Genomic DNA, 6,000 nt, shown 5'->3' on the forward strand with positions numbered 1-6,000 from the left:
CTTGGCGTTGGAAACATCTTGAGTAATGAAGATTTTAGTGCCTTCCCGCGTAAGTAACTTTTTCTCTTTTGCCTTATCCATGATGAGCAGGACAAGTGTATAGTGAAGTACTGCAAAGATTAAAGTTCTTGGAGCATTCCTGGATGGTATTTTAAACCCAACGCGAGGGGCCCTTTGGATATTTAGTTGCATAGATGCAGGAAGATCCAAAAGTGGAGGCAGCATGTAGTAAAGAAATTGAGTAGGATCATCTTTTTCCATTGTTTCTGGAAGGCCAACAATTTGTATATTTTTCCTCCTATTTCTATTTTCGAATTTTCTGCTAGTTTCTGTAAAGTATTGGCGTTCAGACCAGCGCTGAGGTAACTCAAAGCCAGATATGGGATTTTCCACCCAGCATCCCTCAAGGTCACTCTCAACGGTCATACATATACCTTTCAAATCCCAAGTGACTGGTGCAATTTTATTCAGAGCCACAGGAGAGATGAGATGGACACTACTAGACCACCACAAATATAAAGTAAACATGTGCACAATATGTTTTCCTTAACACAACCCTCTCGCAGGGATGTAGCGAGGGACGGTCCCATCTGATTCTGGTTCTCCACCCCTACCACTTAGTGACTGCTTATGAACATAGTTTGGAGTGGCTGTATCCCATTAGCCACTACTTGGTCTTATACCTCTTGGTTTATCTGGAAATTGCTAAATTTCATGTTCTTTTTGTTTGTCATCCCATTTTCCTTGTGTCTCTTTCCCATCTATCTCTCACTCTACTAGTGTTTTGTTATTGACTACAAACTTGCTTATATTGCTATTACCATTATCCATGACACTTAATATTGCCACATGTAATGTTAAAGGATTACATAATCCTGTGAAACGACAGAAAATCTTCTCACATCTTAATAGAGCTAAACCATCTATTGCATGTCTACCAGAATCCCACCTTTCTCAAGCGGAAGCTAACAAATTGAAACATTTACGGGTGGGTCAAATATTTTCGAGTGCAGCAGATGGGAAAAAGAACAGGGTTATCACTCTCATTAATAAACATCTTCAATGCAAAGTTTTATCTACAGAAACAGATGATGTAGGTAGATGAATTTTGATTAAACTCCTGGTTGATTCCATAGAATATTATATTTTAAATGTTTATTGCCCCACTAATCCAGACCCTATATTCTGGACTCAGTTAAGAAATCGCATTCTCAAATCCCACTCTAATAACCTCATTGTATGTGGTGATTGCAACAAGGTTGTAGAACCTCTCCTTCATAAAAAAAAGTCCAATGTGTGCTTTAAAGCTACTAAATCCCATATACAATTTAGCAATGTTATCTCTGAATTGATATGATATGATATTTTATTTATATCTCGCTCCTACACAAGTGTTTCAGAGCACGACCAAGCAAAGGGAGGGGAACAAGGGAGAATAAAAACAGCGATCTTACTAGGCCCAGTGACATTAAGAATGCGCAAGTGCAAGGAAAGGGGAAAAGGGGGAAAGTGCAAGGAAGAGTGAGGAGTCGAAAGTACGGTACAAAGAAGAGAACAGAATAGGTCTAGTTGATGCTTGGCGCATCATCCATCCATCAGATATGGATTATACCTTTTATTCACCTCCTCATAACTCCTTTTCGAGAATTGTTTATGTCTTCATATCTAAATCCCTAACTAATTGTCTACTAGAGTCCAAAATAGAGGGTATTACATTGTCTGAACATGCTTCTGTTCATATCAAATTATCCAATGAACAAACTGTACATCATCATAACAGATGGAGATTCAACTCAGCTCTTTTGAAAGATGAACAATTAGTGAAATGTATCCATCAACAACATATCCACTTCTTTGCTGAGAACTACCAGCAGATACAACTGTACATAACAACTGGGACTGCTAGAAAGCAGTATTAAGAGGTCACATTATATCATTCACTGCCACCAAAAAGAAACAAACTCATAAAAGAAACAGAAGATATTCTTAAATATATCAAGTCCCTGCAACTAGAACATATTCAGACTAATTACATCCCTATTCTTCAAATGATTATAAAAATTAGAATACAGTGTAATCAATTAATGACACAATACTCATGCGCAAATCTCTTAAAGTATAAGTCCAACATGTATCAGTTTTCAAATAAAACAGGGAAATCGTTAGCGTCATATCTCAAAATTAAAAAAGACAAAACAAAAATTACAGTCATTAAAGATTACAATGGTAATAGAGTTATGAAGGACAAGGACAGTATGCACGTTTCTCAAACTTTTACCAAAAGTTATACTCCTCTGAGGCAGTGCCCAACAGTACTAATGTCGGCCACCTCTCCTCCCTCTTTCTCTGCCTTTCCCCTTTTCTCACCAGATGAGGTTTCTAGACTTCTGCAACCTCTCCTTCGCCACTAGAGTCTCCCCCCCCCCGAAGCACTCCCTTGTGCACCTTCTTCTTAAAAAACCATCTGCCGACCCTTCCTGCCCGGCTAACTATCGGCCAACTTCCTGCCCGGCTAACTATCGGCCCTTTCCTGGGAAAACTCCTGGAAAAGCCGGCCATCTCACAGCTTAATCTCCACACTGAATCTGTTGGTTGTCTTCATGACCATCAGTCTGGCTTCAGAGCTGCCAGAAGCACGGAAACTGCTCTTCTAAACATCATGAAGACCTGCTCTCCATCCTTGATTCCAACACTTCCAGTATCCTCATTTTACTCGATCTCTCTTCTGCCCTTGACACAGTCAACAATCCCATCCTGCTCAGCCGTCTCTGTGATAACCTGGGTATCACTGATCAGGCCCTGGCTTAGCTGACTTCTTTCCTCTCTGATCGACCCTCCCAGGTCCAACTTGGGTCCTCCCTTCCTCTTCTCTATCTCTATCTCTATCTCTATCTCTACCTGTGGTCTTCCCCAGCAGTCTAACCTCTCTCCTTGGCTTGTCAACCAATACCTGGCACTTCTTGCCCACTGCATTGCAGCTCTCTGCCTCAACTTTCAGAGCTATGCAGATGACACTCAGCTCATGTTTAGGCTCTCTTCTTCAGCCACCTCTTCTCCTTCTCTCATCTCTGACTGTCTGTCTGCGATCCAGGAGTGGTGTGCCACCAATCATCTCTGCCTTAATGCCAGTAAGCCTGAGATTCTCCTCATCAGCACACCTGCTCCCTCCTTTCCTGTCACCCTCTGGCCAGCCTCTCTTGTACGTCTTCCTGCTCCCACCTGTGAGGCTAATAACCTTGGATTCATTTTTCACTGCTCACTCTCCTTCTCTCCTCACATCTCTGATGTCTCTAAGAAGTCACACTACCAGGTGCACCTCCTCAGAGGTATTTTTCCTTTCCTCACCTTCCCCCAGAAGCTCACTGTCTCCAGAGCTCTGGTTCTCTCTAGGCTGGACTCCTGCAACAGTCTCTTTCTAAATCTGCCTACCTCTACTCTCCGCTCTCTGCAACTCATCCTCAAGGCCAGGGATTGTATTTCTCCAGTACTGAAATATCTGCACTGGCTCTCAGTGGCTGCAAGTTTTATGTTCAAAACCCTCTGCATTGTCTGAAAGGCCTTCTGGGGCTTGGAGTCTCAATACCTTAAACTCTCTCTTCCTAAATATCTTCCTTCTCGAGCTCTTGGCTCATCCGTCGTCAACTCCCTCAGGGTCAGTCGCTTCTCCAAGCAATGAGTTGGTCGTAGATCTCTTTCTTCGGCTGGGCCCCCCCCCTCTGGAACAAACTCCCTGCCTCACTGAAACTTGAGGAGAACCATCTCCGGTTCCGGAAGCACCACAAGACCTTCCTCTTTGCTTCTGCTTTCTCTCCTCCTTGCCCCTGCTGAACTCCTGGCTGAAACAAACTGAAACTGCACTGGTCACCTGGCTACCCTCTGTTCTCGGTCCAAGGCCCCTCCATGCCAGTTGCACACCTGCACTCCCCCCTGGCAACCTTTGCACTCTGGTGCTGTTTATGTATCTCTAAAGCCCCTACCAGCACTCGACACCTGATGTCTACACTTAGCTTTACACCTGCCAGCGGCTGGCCACACTTCTTATTTATTGTTCTTATTTATTGTTCTTATTTATTTACTGTTTATCCTATGTACTTCCCCTCCCCAGACCCCTCACACTTTTCCCCTTCCCCCCGCCCCTGCATTTGCGCGATCTCAATGTCACCTGCCCTAGTAAGATCGCTCTCTCTGTCTTCCCTCTGTTTCCCACCCTTGCCTCATCGCGCCTTGAAACACTTTTGTATAGGTGCGTTATAAATGCCTTATCATATCATATCAATGCTACTGATTTTCTTAACCATATACATCGTAAGTCCTATGCAAACTCTAACCTAAAATCTTTAGATTCTCCTATTTACCCAAAGGAGGTAGATAGAGCTATTAACAACCTCAAAAAGGGGAAAGCTGTAGGTCCAGATGGTTTCCCAATTGATTACTTTGTCCATTTTAAAGACATACTAGTCCCCAAACTTGATGAACTTTATACATCCTTCATTGCGAACGAGAAAGCTAATGGATCTTTTTCTGAAGCAATGGTTATTGTATTTCCTAAACCCAACAAAGACCCTGAATTGGTTCAAAAGTATAGGCCCATATCTTTAATTAATACTGACTGTAAAATGTTGCCAAAATCCAAACCAACAGACTTATTCCCTTTCTTCCAAATTTAATTAAAAGTGACCAGGTAGGCTATGTCAAGGGTAGATCATCCTCTGCTAATATTAGACTCTATCACAAGGTCATATTCCAGCCGGGCAGAGGAGATCCTCAACGAAGGTCTCCCTTTCAGAAAACACATTAAGACTCTGTGTCCATCGAATTTGTTTTCATGGTGCTCCCACCTATTGATGAGTTGTGTTTTATATGTTTATGCTCCGTCACAATGCCTTGAAATTCTCATGTTTGTGTATCTCACATTGGGCACAACTGTTTATACGACTAATTGCTTTCAAAAAAGTTAAATAATCAGCTAAATAATAAAAAGCTGTGTAAATACATCTGAATGTGCATGTGTCTTCACAAGTAGCTTGCTAATGGGACAAATGCCTAATGCCCCATTTAGATGTGTCTTCACAAGGGTTTGAACAAACTTGCATTCAATGATTGCAAAGATTTCAATTCTAGAGGGTAGGACTACCCCCCAGTTACAGTGTCTTCAAAGCCCTTTTAGTCCTTCCCTTTCCCGGGCTGTCCCTTTTTGTCTACCAATATTAGACTCTTTACCAATATTCTTAACATCATTCAAAACTCCCCAAATCTGTATGCGGCAATAGCGCTTTATGCTGAAAAAGCTTTTGAGAGAGTAGAGTAGAACATCGTGTTTGAGGCTCTTACCTGGCACAGTATTCCCAATTCATTTATATCCATGATCAAAGTACTGTACTCTAACCCCACTACATCAGTGTTTATAAATAATCATTTATCTCCCTTTTCTCCTCTCTATACAGGTACTCGCCAAGGCTGTCCTCTTCCCCTCTTTTATTCATTTTGGCAGTGGAACCCTTTCTAGAAGCAATAAGACAGGATGAAAATATATGTGGTATCTGTTATAAAGATATAAAAATCAAAACAGCTGCCTATGCAGATGATGTTTTACTCTTATTGAATATATCAGATACTTGTCTACTTCACCTAACTCGTATTATTGCACGTGTGTCTCTGGCATCAGGCTATAAACACAATACAGATCAATCAGAGATTCTACCACTTAACATTGTCATGATCTCTGCTTCCAAAAGGTCAGGGTTTTCCCAACTCCCTTGGAAGCAGATCCATAACCCAGGTTCCGAGGGCCAACCAGTCTCAATTGGGACCTTTTGGACCCAGTCCTGGCGCGAGTGGCACCAGGCTCATAAATGTGCCCAGTCCCAGCGCTGGAAGCGCCGGGCTCATAATGCTTGGGTGTACTTACCTGCAGCAGACCATGCTGCTTACTTGCCTGCCAGCTGAGCCTCTGATCCTCTTCTGTTTGGAACTACTTTTCCTGTTGGGTGGGGCAGGAGC

This window comes from Ambystoma mexicanum, chromosome 6p (genome assembly GCF_040938575.1).
Source record: "Ambystoma mexicanum isolate Mex_15411 chromosome 6p, UKY_AmexF1_1, whole genome shotgun sequence".
Lineage (NCBI taxonomy): Eukaryota > Metazoa > Chordata > Amphibia > Caudata > Ambystomatidae > Ambystoma > Ambystoma mexicanum.